Genomic DNA, 17,158 nt, shown 5'->3' with positions numbered 1-17,158 from the left:
AGGAAAAAATTGTGCATACTGTCTACCTTGATCTGGCTAAGGCATTTTATACAATACCACACTTGAGCATTGTAAATAAACTCAGGCATATAGGCATAAACCATTATGTTATGTGCTGGATAGCCAGCTGTCTCTCAGATTGGATACAGTAAGTTAGGATAGGGGAAACGACCTTCACAAAGAAACCAGTCACAAGCAGAGTTCATCAGTGCTCTGTGTTGTGTCTGCTCCTTTTTGGCATGTACTTCTTGGAAGTAATACCAATATCAAGGGCCTCTGGCTGATGAAGTCTGCAGATGGCTACAAACCAAGAGCAGTCATAGAATTCTCCAAAGAAACTAACACCCTACAGGAAAGAACAACACAGACAAATGACTGGTGCCAAAGTCATGGCCTAAAACGCAATTCCAAGAAATGCATAATAGTACCCTTTGGGATGTCAGCCATCCTAAGAAATTATTTCATCAATAATAGAACCCTATGAGTTGAACCAGCAGGCAGGGATTTGAGTATGTATGTGTCAAAGGTAGTTAGGAAATAATTCCATATTGCTCAACTGATAAGCAAGGGAATGGCATCTAGGTGCAGGGAAGTCATCATTCCACTGCATTCAGCCATCAGGCCCATCATTGAATACAACACCCACTTTGCTATGTACCTGACCAGGCAAATGCAACAATTGCAACATCTACAGAGGCTCCTCACAAACAGAATGCATAGTATAAAAAAAAACATGTCCTATGCAGATCACCTCAAAGCCATTGCTCTATGCACTGCTTCCTTCAAACTGTTGAGAGGTGATATAAGCCTGGCATACAAGGCCTCCTTGGATCACACACTATTTTGAATATACACAAAATGAATAGTATCAGAAATACCTGATCTAGGGTTTAAACTTTGCTTGTGAAATAAATAGGACGCATTGGAGAGACAGCTATGTATGTCAACTAATTCATCTTCCCTGGAACTTCCAATCTATGGGAAACAGAGCTCTTCACTAACCCACTTCAAAAGAAACACGGACTGGTGGAATGGAAATCAGAAATGCACCCCTGGTCTAGCACCTATGTCTCTAATGGACAGAGGCAACCTGCAAATTTTACCTTAGCTTACATATACCCTTTAAGATAACCTCAAAGCACATAAGCTTGTAGGATACAATTGGGATGCTTGCTATCAGCCTAGTATGCACCTATGAACATAAATTCATAAAAAACGCACAAACTCAATTAGTCATACTGCTCCAGTGAGATTTTGATAGCCAGTTGTTTTTATACACAAACTACCTCAATAGACCTAAAACTATCTACTTCCCAACTGGATAATCTATGTCTGGTTGTGGTTAAGTTAAAGAAATGTTGGCTACTGTAATGCACTGATCCATACACTCATATACGCTCTATCTCTAACATACACACTCACACAGATGCTTACTCATGCTCAGACATCCTGATAAGCCAAAGTAACAGTAATTTGCAGTTACACATACATGGCTTCTCCACCACACACAGACACACATCACTTTTTGAATGGATACACCTCTCTGTCTGTCTGGGATCAAGTGAATAATGTTTTGGCCTTATTAATGTACATTTAAAATTGTTTGCCTTAGACAGACAGACATACAGACACACAATTGGCAAACCCTGATAAACCATATAAATGATTAAAGTATGTAATTTTAATACTCATTACCTTCATACCATCTTGCTTGTCCACCCACACCCAAAATACCAAAATAACCACTTTCTATCTATAGCTCTAATGCTTGGCTGTGATGACTATAAATAAATAATGACCAAAGTAATACATTTCAATTTGCTTTTCTTGACACATACATGTTCTTCCACTGCTTAACAGGTAATATTGATGATCATTCAACTGTAATTAAATAACTGGAATGTCACTTGCCTTTAGAAACAGTCTGCCTTCCTAGTCCACACATTGTGTACACCTGTGATAAAGTAAAGGAAATGATGGCCATAAGAATGTGTTTAAACTTGTTTGTTTTTCACAAATGTATGCAACCCTTCCATGATGGTCCATATCACTGATCATTTGATTGAGATCATGTAACTTGACAGTAAATAAAAAAGTTCCATACCTGCCAATAGCATTAAACATAGTGAGGCCTTACTATGCCTAGGCAATTCAGATCTTATGTCCAAGTTCAAAGGAATAGTTTTCTTTGTACCATTTGCTCTCCTCAACATTTCTGTCAGTTTCGGATATCTACATCGCATCTCCATCACTTACAATCTACCTGAGGAAGGATCTACTAAAGTTATATAGGATATAAAAATATCTTTGAAAACACATACATGAAAAATCTTAACCTTCTGGACTTTGTCCCAATTTGTAATGTGCCTTTCACTTCTATTTTTCAATCATTTCTAACAACCTTTAATTGATTCATATAGTTATAATGGAATATTTTATGTGCACTACTAATTATCCTTTTATTAACAGTATTTTCTGTAACAAAACTCCACCAAAGTCAGTCTTTCCCCCCTACCCCCTATCTCTTTGTTTATATTTTAGAATCCTTGATATAGAATAAAAGCTCTAACTTTTAGTCCAAGCTTTTGCATAGCCTCATCTCATGTTATTACCTTTCAATACCAAGATATTTGCAAAAAAAATATATTGGTTCCTTTACTAATTTACTTCAGTAAATTCCAGCCTCCTTTTGCCTATTTTCTATACCCCAGCTTAAAGAAACCCATATTCGTGAAACTGACTTTCCTCATCCCAACAGTGGCTTATTTCTCACAGTACCTGCTGCTACTTTATGAATATAATATTCAGCATGGTTGTTTTGCTATTCTCTTTATTGACTTGAATCCAAAATTGTAAACTGTCTTTAACTCCTCGGTTCTCCCAAACATTTCATCATCATCGTTTTTCACTTTGATTTATAACCTTTAGCTAAAGTTATGTACAGTATATGAGCCTTAACTCTGTAGCTTTAAAGTACACCTTCACATCAGGTAACAATAATCCACCTAGTACCACAGGGTGAATCAACTTGTCCCACTTAACTCTTGCCCTCTTCTCCTCCTGCCAGATAAATATTCCTTCAACTATTTACTAATTATCATGCACACCATCTCCACTAGTTGATAAAAAATATGCATGACCTATATACGACTAAAGGGACTAAAATATTTTTGCTGCTTGCACCATATCTATATCCATAATCAACAGCCTCGTGTATCTTGATTTTTGTTTTATCTTTCTAGTGGATTTCAACATAACCTTAGCTGCCATAACAGAACCTCGTCTAATCAGTGCATCTAAATACTTCATCTTATTATGTCTCCTTGGTAGTTCTGAACCAATTGATGTGTTAGTGCATCATTTATCACTACACTTTTTGATTTTTCTTCATTTATCTTATATTCTGAAAAGACCCAAAGCAGCCTAAAAGTGTTCCATAACACACAACTGTCCTTTTATAGATGTATCAAGTAAAAAATACCATCTGTAAATAAGGCCAACTTTTACTGATTACCATACCAATTATATACTTGTATTTGTGAATCCATTACTTTTTACTAATAGCTGGAAATATAATGCAAACACTAGAAAGGAAGGAGGACCAACCTGCCTGGTTCCTATATTTAAACATAGATTTTTAGAAAGGGGCCCCTTATACCTTTATTCTTGTCTCTGACCCTTCAGGTATCCTTCCTTATTAACCCTGTTATTCTGTCAGTGAATGCAAATCCTACCATTGCCCTAATCATAAAATCTCAGTTCATGCTACTGATTGATTTATCTTCATCAAAACTCATCAACAGTAGAGAAGTTTTCTTACACTTTGATTCCGCATGGATCATCATTGTTCTATTAATGTTATTAAATGTTTGCCTCCCTTCCACAAAATCAAAGTCATCTATCAGTTTGGTAATATAATTGCCATTGTCTTATATAATATAGTATAAACACTTTATAATCATAATTTATAATCTAAGTTGGTCTATAGGAAGCTGGAACTTTAGTGACTTTTACTCTCCTTGTGTAATGCCACCCCACTACTTTCTTACAAGACTTCAGCACTTCCCCTCTTAAAATATTGTTGAACAAAGCCTTTCAGATCTTTGCTCCTCTCTTTCACTCATAATTCTCACATTTCCACAAGAATATGATCTGTTCCTGAAGACTTTCCTGTTGATTGAATATACATTAATGGTTTTACTTAATCTCTTATATTCATTATTCATCTTCTTCTAACCTTGGCACTCATATATATTAGTCCAAATATTGTCTCACTTTCCTTTGGCAATCTACAGTTGCTCCTTTTCTTGTTATGCAAGATTCATCTTCTTCTACAGCACTTTAAAGGAGAACTGCACCCACAGACTGAAAATAAATATGTTTATTTCATCGTGTCTTGATGTTTCCTACGTTTTAACAGCACTTTGGGACTATATCTACTATATATATATATATTTTTAATGTAATTCCAGAGTCTGCCAACATGGAGTCCAGCATTTTGATGTGACTTTGATATTTTAGTCTACCTCAAGGTATTCCACAATGCTATGCTTGACTTTAAAATATTACATCATAGCCCTTAATCTTCTGCCATTGCATTGACTTTACATGTGTTTTCACGTATACCCTGTTTTCTTTTACACAGTACCATTTCTTGCTTTTCAATGACTAAAAGACAAACAAGGATAATCACACAGAAAGTATTCTCAGTGCCTGCTCCTTCTTTTTCTTTCTAAAGTGGCTAATTTTCATTTTTTTGTTATGCCTGAGTTGTAGTCCATAAACTCATCTCCCCTCCCCTAAACACATCCCCTTTGTAGCTGTCAAAGTGCCAAAGGTAATTTGAGTTGTTTGCTGCTGTGATTGATAGCTCACAGCTGTACTGTTTACTTATGCAAGCCTTTTGCTACCACCAGTGGGACACATATTTTAGTTGCACAACAGCCTTTTTCTGTCCTCAAATTGTAATGCATACTAATTAACATGTTGCTTGGCAAACCTTACAACTTAATTTTGCAGGAATTCATAAGAAGGCAAAATTATTAAATTATGTCACAAAGGCTGTAAAGCCTAGAACATTGTTTTTAAATATCATTGTGATGCTCGTAAAATACTTTTGCTTCAATATGCATTTTTGAAACACTAATTCACGATTAATGTATCATATTACTGAGTACATTACTCACCATTACTTTAACTGAAAAAAAAAATTGAGACAAGTCCAAAGTATGATTTCAATATCAGTAGCATTCTGTAAAGTCAGGCACATAGGAGAGACATATAGTCTTGCTGTACTGTTGTCCTCATTTATTCCTTAGAATTTGTCTCTTATGACTGTATGATTTTTTCTAAGTTTTCTGGAATATTTTTTACAGCAGTAAATAATTTTTAATGCATTTACTATACTTTTTCCACACATTTTAGATCAGTATGCAGGTTTCCATTCACTATTTTGTTTCTGATCATAGTCCTGTCATCAAAGTGTAGCTATGCACACAGTGTGCATTCCCCTTTATAAATCCTCCCCACATATTACTATTTATTCTCTATATTTAAATATTTTTGTCATATTCTCTTGTCTTTTAAATTTTTAGACACCACTGTGTCACTTATTCAAACTTTTTTTTATTGCAAAGACATCCAGGTTCATATCTCTGCATGAGACAGCAGAAGGAAGCACACACACATGCACTGACTAGGCAAATACTGCCTTCCTTGGACAGAATGCATTACTTATCCCCCTTTACTGTCTCCATTATGAATACAGACCCTACCTATACTTAATATCAGTGTTGAGCTTTTCTCCCCTGGCCTCCGCTGAAAATGGACCTACGTCCAGTCAGATACTCTTGGTCAACAAATATAAATAAATAAATAAATACAAACTCAGTTCACAAATGCCCACTCCTACTAAGTGTACTGGCTGTGTTATGTCATAGCACTGACATGGCTATACACCTTTATTCACCAATATACAGCTACAACTGGCATGCACATATTGGCATTTAGTTGGATTCTTTACACCCATATAATGTTCTTATACCATTATGCTATGTTAAAATAAGAATTAAATAATTGAATATAAAGGTTCTAATTGATGCTGCTTAAAGTAAATATTAGTAACCCTGCATCCTCCCCCAGTAGGAACTCCGTCATTATGGCAATTACTTTTTGGCACAACCAAGAAGCTGAAATAGCAAAGAATGGGACAAGTGCTAATAGGCTGTGAATGAATATCAGGAAGTTGTGCACAAATTAACAAAAAGGTTGCTGACCGTCATTACTGGCTACTTAGAATCACTATACTGGAATGCAAGTTAGGTGTCCCTTATTTTGTCATTCTGTTATTCCATATCACTTTACAGTGCATTTATCTTCCTTGTTAATAGCAATGCACAAGGTTTTCCTCACAGTTTCACATGTTATATGATTCAAAATTACCTATGACACAATATGCAGTGGGTGCTCCAAGTCCCAAACAGAGATTTTGTTTTTTATTTTCAGTCCTAGTCAATAAGCTTTGCATTCCTGAGTAATGTTCTGCCTTTCTATTCAAATAGTACAGCACAACAATATCAACTACAGCAAAGTCACACACATAAAACAGTTTTCAGGATGTGTGTGCCACATACACCTGTGTGATGCGTCTAAGCAACTTCATAAAATGTGCTGATTCCTTCTGCTTATGTAACAGTACTTTATTTTTCTACACCTTTTACTGATAATGTAAACACAACATATAGACAGACCTGGGCTAAACCCAAATAATCATATACCAAATGCAAGAAGCATCTAGAAATGCTTTGTGCATTAACAGATATGGAACTCCCAGCACCAAAAGAAAATGTTAACAGTATGATTAAGTCCAAATATCTTTTCCTTTTGACTTCATGGAAAACTTGGCTGACTACACAGTTATGCTCAAGGTAAAAGATGGCATTATAAATATGGGGCCAGATTTAGAAACATCTACACTAAGTCTGCACTATTCTGAGTGAATAGACAACACAAGCAAAGGCCCCACCTTCTTCCTCCTAATTTTAGTTTTCCTATGAATTTTTTTGCAGCCTATACATCAAGGTGGATTCATAAAGGTTGCAACAAAGTGTAGACTATGTGTACACAGTGTAATCATTCTGAGTGCATAGACAGTACAAAATGTGATAGGAATGTTCTTGAATACAGACCGTGTACACTGAGTGTAACTCTTACTCAATCTGGCCCATGATCTACATGGATGTATGGGGATATTAGAAGCGTCAAAAGAAAAACAAAAACACCTTGACTCAACTAATGTGAAACACCTGAACACAGTTGGACTAAGGAATTACAGTTTATTGTCTGAATGCCAAGAATAGGGGCTGGTGATAGGAGCTACAAGTAAATATATGACAGAGTCCAGCATGGTGACAGGAGTTAAAGGCAAGTATAGGACAGGAGATGGTTAAATAGACTTCAAAAGTGTGTGTTTGTGTGTGAGAGAAAGAGCAGAGCAGTTGATATTCCATGATCACTGTGAAACCAGCAGTTACAGAGTTCCCAGTCTTGGCTGGCACTACATGTCTGAGCCACCTGACACTATTTCTTTAGTCCACAAACCAGGTTGCGGTTAGTTACTCCACTTACACCTAAAACACTGTTGCTAGGCTATGCTACTGCAGAGTGTAGTCGTCAAGTGAAAAAAACAGCCATTTGTTAATATACCCTTGAACAAGTGCTTTTCTAATTTCCAGTTTTCCAGCATGCAAGTGCCTTATATGTCAGTCACATTTTGTCATTCTCATGTGTACAGTAAAAGTTAGCCAGTTTAACTCATTTTCTGTACTGATACACTCTCACCCAAGTGTCAGTAGCTAATAATGGTGATCATGCTCTACCTTGACTGTGCCTAGGCTTGCCAATACCTTCACCCTATATTAATTAAATTATTGGTGATGCTTCCCCTTTGATTGCCAAAATGATGAAAATATTGTTATACATAAAGTGATTTGTAAATAGTATCTGTTACATAGTATGTTCTAAGCTGTGGTGCATGTGCAGTGTTTTCTGCTGCTTAAAAAGGTTTCCACACAGATATCTGTAATCAAGCACTAATAATTTTCTGTGTGTTATTTGTTAAATCATGGATAAGGCCCTGGTAATCAAATGTCAGCCTCCCGATGCAGTGGGAGACTGTGCCTGGAGCAGTGATTTGTGAGAGTATGAAGCAGCAAAGAAGATACAAGCTTGAAGGACAAGCAGCGGCCTGGACATTTCCTACTAATACTGCAGACAGAATGAAGTTGTTTGCAGCCACCTTTGTACTGCATCAATATGAGCAGTGATACCATAGTCGTTTGTTAACAAATATATGTGCAAAAAAAAATTATCAAGTATTTTTTCATGTGTTTTAAAAATCACATTATTATGGACTTACTGCCTCTACTACTTCATTTTATACCATATAATAAAATGTTTGTTGATCATTTTATCATTAATTAGAAATGCACAATGCAGGAGTGTATGCAGGTTTTCTCAAAATGTACTCTCTAAGATCTAGTACTGCCCATCTTCAACCATTCTGCACCCTGATTTCATCCAGGTCTGCCTTGACCCCTGAGCACAGCTTAGCTGACAAATGTCCACACCGATCGAAAGTTCAAACACACTGTACCTGGTACTCGCCAATATGGGAGAGAGCTGCACCCACACCCCTGTGTCATGTCCTCACTAGTAAGGTTGAACCACAAAGCTGTCCCATTCAGAATAAAAATCAACTTGGCAATCCCAGCAAACCCTGTAACAGTTAAGAACTATTCCAAATCAAACTACACCCTATTAAGTACCCCTTCCAACCCCAAGTTCACAACAGCCTATGACAAACTGTTCACAGAGGATCTGTACAGCCATGTAAGGGCTTGTATAGAGGCTACTATTCCTACTAGAAGTAAGCCCAAAACAAACTCAAAAAACAAACCACACTGGTGGAATGCTAACCTTAACATGGGAAAATAACAAAAGGAAAAAAGTTATCGCTAAAATGAGAAAGTACAACTCCCATAATCATAGGAGCTTGCTAACATGAAACTAAGAATATTAATTAAGTTTAACAAGCCCATTTATGATGTTAGTAGCCTCATTGTCTAAAGACAACACAGGGCCTTCTACAGCTATTTCTGAAACCTCAGAGCCAGCCAATATAATACTGCAAGTCATTATTATAACTTCTATCTTGCTTTTATGAACCTAATTCACTGGTGGAGTCTCTATAGTTGTTAGTGCCTATAATACCTACAAATTCCAAAATCACTTAGCTGCTAATCACGCTAACAGGACCAACTAGCAACTTATGACTAATTATAGTGCAACTTCTAAGCTGATTCTCATGTAAGAGAAACATACCTTTTTGGCAACTTGAACTACTGAGCAATACACAGCGGTTCCTATGCGTCTATGTGGGATTTGATCAGAAATACGCACTTACTAGATAAGATTGTTAACAAACTCACTGGAGATGATAGACTTATCTTTTCCATGCAGATACAGTGTCTTTGGGCACCACAGCACTGGTGTCTCCAACCATAACTGAGACTGTCTTATTCCAAAATCTTTATGAAATACAGCCTAAATAGGGCCATCCCCAACACTATTCAGCCATTCAACCATAGCCAAGTAGGATAATCCAATAGTTCCTTCTTCAACTCTCTAAATCCAGAGAAAGTCATTTCTGGGATTTAAACAAATATCATTCTGCACCAATGGAATGGTCCAAAAGATACACAGCCACTTGCACTAAATGATCTGAAATTATCTGTCTGGATACATACCAACAAGCCAAAACAAAATGCTTACTTACCCACAGAATGCTATACTACCGGATTCAACTAAAATGAAAGCCTTGTTCTCTGGAACCAAAAACTGGATGGACAAGATAGAGTGTAAAAGGACCATTACACTGAAGGCATAAGGCATTACATGATACTCAACAGTATAGCGTTTTTTTTGGCTATATACCCAGGCAGAGCTCCACGTGGTCCTGCAGAGGGGTCCTGGCTACAGAGAACTGAAAGAAGCGACCACTTTCCTGATTTAAGTACTTTTTGGCTTTTTTTATCTGCATTGTCCTCTCTGGCTTTCATTTAATAAGATACAACTGTTTTTGTGTTTTTCTGCTGTATTCTAAAGTATCTGCACTTAAAAGTAGCATTTTGGTCGACTCTGGTCGAATATTACTGTTTTTTTGATAATTTAATTGCTGAGGCTGCTCACTAAAGTGTGCTAGCCTGTGTTAATCGATTTTACTGTTTGCCTATCTGCATTTCTGTGTTCTTCTCTAAAAAAAACAAAAAACAAAAAAAAATACTCCTTGTTTTCCCGCCTTTGCTCGACTAGTTAAGACCAGTATACAGGCTTTGCTGTATTCTGGGCTGTGTGTAGTTCCTGTGTTGGCCATTGCCTTACTTGGATAGAAGGAAGTTTCTGAGCTCACCAGTGGGAGTGGGGAGCCTTGAGCAGCCTATCTGTCCCTGGGGGAAGTGATCTCAGCACTTGAGCTGTAATTCATTGGTTGCCTTGGACCATTTCCAGCTCTTTTCAAGTTCCCTGTATAAAAATCCGCCTCAGGGCGTTTTTGGCTATATACCCAGGCAGAGCTCCACGAGGTCCTGCAGAAGGGTCCTGGCTACAGAGAACTGAAAGAAGCGACCACTATCCTGATTTAAGTACTTTTTGGCTTTTTATCTGCATTGTCCTCTCTGGCTTTCATTTAATAAGATACAACTGTTTTTGTGTTTTTCTGCTGTATTCTAAAGTATCTGCACTTAAAAGTAGCATTTTGGTCGACTCTGGTCGAATATTACTGTTTTTTTGATAATTTAATTGCTGAGGCTGCTCACTAAAGTGTGCTAGCCTGTGTTAATCGATTTTACTGTTTGCCTATCTGCATTTCTGTGTTCTTCTCTAAAAAAAACAAAAAACAAAAAAAAATACTCCTTGTTTTCCCACCTTTGCTTGACTAGTTAAGACCAGTATACAGGCTTTGCTGTATTCTGGGCTGTGTGTAGTTCCTGTGTTGGCCATTGCCTTACTTGGATAGAAGGAAGTTTCTGAGCTCACCAGTGGGAGTGGGGAGCCTTGAGCAGCCTATCTGTCCCTGGGGGAAGTGATCTCAGCACTTGAGCTGTAATTCATTGGTTGCCTTGGACCATTTCCAGCTCTTTTCAAGTTCCCTGTATAAAAATCCGCCTCAGGGCGTTTTGCGCGCTTGGGCGCCTAGCGCAACAGCGGTTATACAGGTGTAAACTATTCTATACAGGTTTTAACTTTTTTTGGCTCCGCCAAGTCTGCTCTTCAATTTTTCCCTTAGAAACTCTACTCAGTCTATCTAGCTGTATATATCAGCACTTGTTTTCGGAACTTCTATCCTTAGCAAGCACTCATAAAAAAACCAAGCACTCTTACCCTAAAGTAAGCACTACAGGCATCCACTACCCCTGTGAATACCCACTTCCCTTAAAGGCACAACACTCCTTATAATATTCTAGTATGTTGAGTTTTAGACCACTAGCATCCTCTCTTGTTCAGCTGGTTAATCTGGGAATCTTAAGACAATGTTACAATTGTCTCATGTACACAGACAACCCTCTCCTCCTTCCTACTAACACATATACTTGTGAGAGATGCAACTATATAGCCAGACTGGAGGCTGAACTCTCTCAACTCAGGACTGGCAAGACCAGTCAGGAAGAGATGGTACCCACACCCAAAGCAAAACCAGTCACACATATAACCACCACCAATGCAAACCAAACACATAAAAACACAAAGACATACTCGGAGGCTCTTGTAAAAACTTACCAAAACAACAGAGGCCTCCAAAGCAGACACCCAGAAATACACCCCCACAAAACACAACACCTACAACACATACCTCAAGCAACAGGTGTGTCACACATTTACAGCCCCTAAGGCAAAATACTATGCCAGAGACATTAGTAATAGGTGACTCTATAGTCAGACACACCGATGTTCCACTTACCAGGCTGAATAAGGAGAGGGTAACGGTGAGCTGCCTATCGGGGCTAGGATCCGCCACATTACACACGCACTCAGGTCACTCCAAAGCAAGTACAAATATGATTCAGTCATTGTCCATGCGGTGTGAATGACCTGAGGCGTACCTCCCTGGACTACATGAAAAGAGACATTGAGGAGCTCTCCGATTATGTAGCCCAGACTGGTATGACCCTGACCCTGAGCAGCATCCTGCCTTCGCCAAGAATGATGCCTCAGTACAAAGACAAAATGATCAGTTTTAACAATTGGCTTAATCACTGGTGTCATTCTAGGGGATCCAATGTCTGTCAGCCTGGGATGATATGCTGGACAAGCCACGTTGCGCAAGGGATGGCTTGCACCTGTCACCACTGGGCTTCGGATACTGGCCAAGGCTCTTGCCACCCCATAGTGCCTTTTTAGGCAATGCTCAAAGGACAAATCAACCTCCATAAAAACAAAATGGAAAAAATTAAGGGTAATGCTGCTCAACGCCAGAAGTCTAAATCTCAAGATGCAGGCACTCGAAGCACTTCTCAGTATGGAGAACATCGATGTCTGTGCAGTAACTGAAACCTGGTTCAAGGCTCCTGAGAGCACTCCAGCTACCAGGCTATACCTCATATCATGCTTTCGGCCTCAAGTTCCAGGTCGAACCACAAAGGGAGGGGGAGTGTCCATTTTCATAAAGGACACCTACACCTCTCGATTGGTGGCTGCTCATGAAGCATCAGAAACCATACAAGTTTTACTCACCATAGGTAAAACTGCCATACAACTGGTCGCATGTTATAGAACACCCTCCCAATCCCAGGAATCCCATCAAGCATTCCTGAAAACACTGGAGGATATGAATGTCACACCAAACACCATCATATTGGGTGACTTCAATTACCCCAACATAGACTGGGCCCACTATTCTAGCCCTAACACACTGGCCCAAAGATTCCTGGAATTCATAAACTCAAATGCTATGGAGCAACTGGTCACCTCTCCTACGAGGAGAGATAATATACTTGACCTGATTATCACAAACATGGGGTCCAAATGCTCTGCACCGGATATAAACCCCTCACTAGTAAGATCTGATCATAAACTGATCACGTTGGATGTACATATCCCACCCCCACCCCCAGAACAAAAGACTACAGTGAAAAACTTTTCCAAAGCTGACTTTGAGCTCTTTAAGTCGGAAATGATATCCTTTAAGCCTACTGGGTCAATGGAAACCACATCCCAAAATGCTGAATCCTTCACAAAAGCCTTCTATGGACATCTCCAGGAATGTATGGATCAGGCAATCCCAACTAAAACCAAGACCCTCTCCAACAAGGGAAAACGCCCGGTTTGGTGGACCCCGGCTATAAACAAACTGTACAACAAAAGAAGGAAGCTGCTGCAGGACAGAGCCAAATCCCACAAGGGAAAGGCTTCCCTGATCAGCACAAGTAAAAAACTACGCTCTCTTCTAAAAACATCTAAAGCAAACTTTGAGAAAAAGATTGCCAAGGATACCAAAGACAATCACAAAGCCTTCTTCAATTATGTCAGAACCTTGGGAGGAAATTCTCAGATATGCTCTGAGCTAGTACACAATAACAAAAAATTCACTGACCCTACTGACATTGCCAACATTCTGGCAGATAGGTTCAGTGCAAATTTCTCCCCTCCCTCACCCCCTAAAGATGAAGTAACTATCCCTGCTGAATGTAACCTACCTGTCATCACAGACACACAGGTGAAATCAGCACTCAACAAGGCAAAAAACACAGCATCTATGGGACCCGATGGTATCCCCGGTTGCGTGCTACGTGAACTCCAAGATGAACTAAACCCGCCCCTAAGAACTCTATTCAATCTTAGCCTCACTACAGGATATGTACCTGAACACTGGCGCACAGCAACAGTGGTCCCACTCCACAAAGGGGGAAATTCAACTGACCCAGGTAACTACCGCCCCATAAGTTTGACCAGCCTGATCTGTAAGGCTATGGAAAGGATCATCATGGAACTCATAAATGGCGACATTAGTGATCTGCAGACCCTTGATCCCACACAGTTCGGTTTTGTAAAAGGCAGACCCTGCCTCTTAAACCTGGTTGACTTCTTTGAGACAGTCACTAGTGCCATCGATGAGGGCAAGGCTGTCCACACTGCCTATTTGGATTTGGCTAAGGCCTTTGACACAATACCACACTCTGGCATCATTGACAAGCTCAGCAGCCTAAATGTAAATCCATATGTCACAAGATGGGTAGCAAATTGGCTAAAAAACAGAACCCATAAGGTTAAAATTGCTGGAGCCATGTCAGACTCAAAACCCGTCACAAGTGGTGTCCCACAGGGCTCAGTCTTGGGTCCACTCCTATTCGGCATTTATTTCTCAGATGTGAAAGCAAATATGGAAGGATTATGGCTGACAAAGTTTGCAGATGACTGCAAACTGGGCCATAGTGGATTCACCTGCTGACACACACATCCTACAGAAAGTTCTCACTGAAACGGACAACTGGTGCCGGAATCATGGCCTCAAACTTAACGCCAAAAAATGTATAGTCATCCCCTTTAGGAACAACAAAGTACCCACAAACTATCACGTAGACAATAACCCACTGAATACAGAAGATGTAATCAGAGACCTGGGGACTCAAGTCGATAGTGACCTCTCCTTTGACAACCATGTTGCCAAAGTGGTCAGAAAGACTTTCTACCTGGCCCATCTCATCATGAAGGGATTCTCATCCAGATCAAAGGAGGTCATTGTACCTCTGTATTCCTCCCTCATCAGGCCCATGATCGAATATAATGCTCCATTTGGGATGTATCTCACCCGGCACATGCAACAACTGGAAAGACCCCAGAAGTACCTCACCAAGAGGATCATAGGTCTAAAACATGTGCCTTATCCAGCTAGATTGAAGAAACTCCAGCTCTATTCAGTAGCGTGCCGCCTGCTCAGAGGTGATTTGTGCCTAACATACAGGGCCATGTCCAACCAGGAATTGATGGACATGCTCCATCTCAAAAATCCAAATCCACCAGAACCACACGAGCTAAAGATTTCAACCTCTGCACAAATATGAATAGGACATGCTGGAGGGATAGATTCATAACACAGAGGTTACCCATACTCTGGAACAGAATCCCAGTTCACGTGAGACAGAGCCCTTCATTGGCACTGTTCAAGAAAAATCTCGATGCATGGATGGGAGATCGCAAGTTTACCCCGGGAGTGACCTCAGTGTCACTACTAGACAGAGGTATAGTTTACTAAATAATGGGGTTCCACATGTGTCACTACTAGAGAGGCGCAACTATATAGTATGGGGTGGCGTAAAGCCACATCACTGTTGGCTAGGCTTGTAAATGCCCCCGGGCAGATAGCCTAGTACACTACTATGAAACTATGAAACTATGAAACTATGATTGACTATAACCACATTGTCCTGCAAACACATGTAGAATACACTAAACATAATTCTCTGTGTTGAATGAAATTGTGCATTTCCTTTCCTCTGGATAAAGGGCAGTCACTGGTAAATGGGTCATTTGTCACCAATGGTGGTTCTAAAAAATTAGATCATGTGCTCAGAAATATAGTCCACCAATGCTCAGAGCCTGTAGTTACCAAATCACTGGTCATTTCTGACAATAACATCCAACAATGTTCTGTTATTAAAACATAACATCACATTTTAGACCCCCGAGAACACAAACAACCTGGACAAGATGGTCCATATGCCAACTAGTGGTGCAAGCAGACTGAATAAAGTTCATGTTAAACATGAGGAGCACTGTACACCCTTTATGTAGTGCCCTTTCTTGTATGTTATCAAAAGGATTCCTTATTAATATTGATTAATGGCATGCTAAGACGTTGACGTATTAAAAAGAAGGAAGGTTTTAGTTAAAAAAAATACTAGGGCTTGAATGCGGAGTCTGCACCTGTGTCATATTTCCAAACTGCACCAGTATACATATGTCATGTGACCAGTTGAATTGTGACATATTGATAAAGTAAATAAAAAACATCAAAACCTCCAAACTTTAATAAAAAAGAAACATCCAGTAAGCGCTTTCGTCTATTATAAGACTTTTCGACTGAATGAATCCCAACAAAAAACCTCCTTATATAATTAAAACAATTAAAATAATTCACACATTTATTAAAAAGTTCCTACATTAATTAACAAAAAAAACAAACAAAAATCTGCCTATGTTAATGCCTCAGCTTTCTTCTTCTTAAAAACACTTTAAAATTCTGGAGGATTGCTGGCATCTGAACGTACTTGCCAGCAATACTCCTTCCAGTCCAATTCTTCCTCTGCACAAATCTGAACAAATAATCTGGGACACTGTCTAAAACATAAAATTTAGGTGAACCTTTGCACCCCATATTAACACAATGCCTACCCCGGTATTACTTACAGCTCCCATATCAATAGCGTGCAAATGTTCATAAATCCTTTTGTTCAATTCTGTACATAATAGGCTGGACAAACAGAGCAAAAGGAAAATAAACCACAAACTTAATTTTACAACTATAATAACCATGTGTAAAAAATGTTTTACCATTAACAACTACATCACTCCCCTCAACTTTCAAATACTGACAATAGTTACAACTATAACATTTATACATTCTTTTTTATTTGAAACCATTTTTGTTTTGAAATATATCTTTAAAAATGTTCCCTTTTGTTAACAAATACTGGCCCTTTCCCTACATTTTCTTTAACTTTGGGGAAACTACTAAGTATTTTCCAATTACTACGAAGGACAGCCTTTATGCTCTCAGTATCAAATGAATACTGCAAAGACATTCCTAATTTATAATCTTTAGTTATACCTTCTCAAGAGGTCCCCATGTTATCCCTCATACAAATAACTTCCTCAAATTTCTGTTCTATCAAATCCTTTGGGTAACCTCGAACTAGAAATTTGGAACATAAGGCTGCTCCCTCTTCTAAAAACAAATTGTCATCTTCTGTTAATTCACTGACTCTTAACAAATGCCCCTTCACAGTATTAGTTTTCAACCCCTTCAGATGCATACTGCTGTATTCTAAATAAGAAATGTTCTGGACCTCCTTCTTGTATATTTTGTTTTTTAGCTTGTTACTTT

This window comes from Protopterus annectens, chromosome 1.part0 (genome assembly GCF_019279795.1).
Source record: "Protopterus annectens isolate FY-2018-M chromosome 1.part0, PAN1.0, whole genome shotgun sequence".
Lineage (NCBI taxonomy): Eukaryota > Metazoa > Chordata > Ceratodontiformes > Protopteridae > Protopterus > Protopterus annectens.
The sequence above is the reverse complement of the archived record's forward strand: the minus strand, read 5'-3'. Positions refer to the sequence as shown.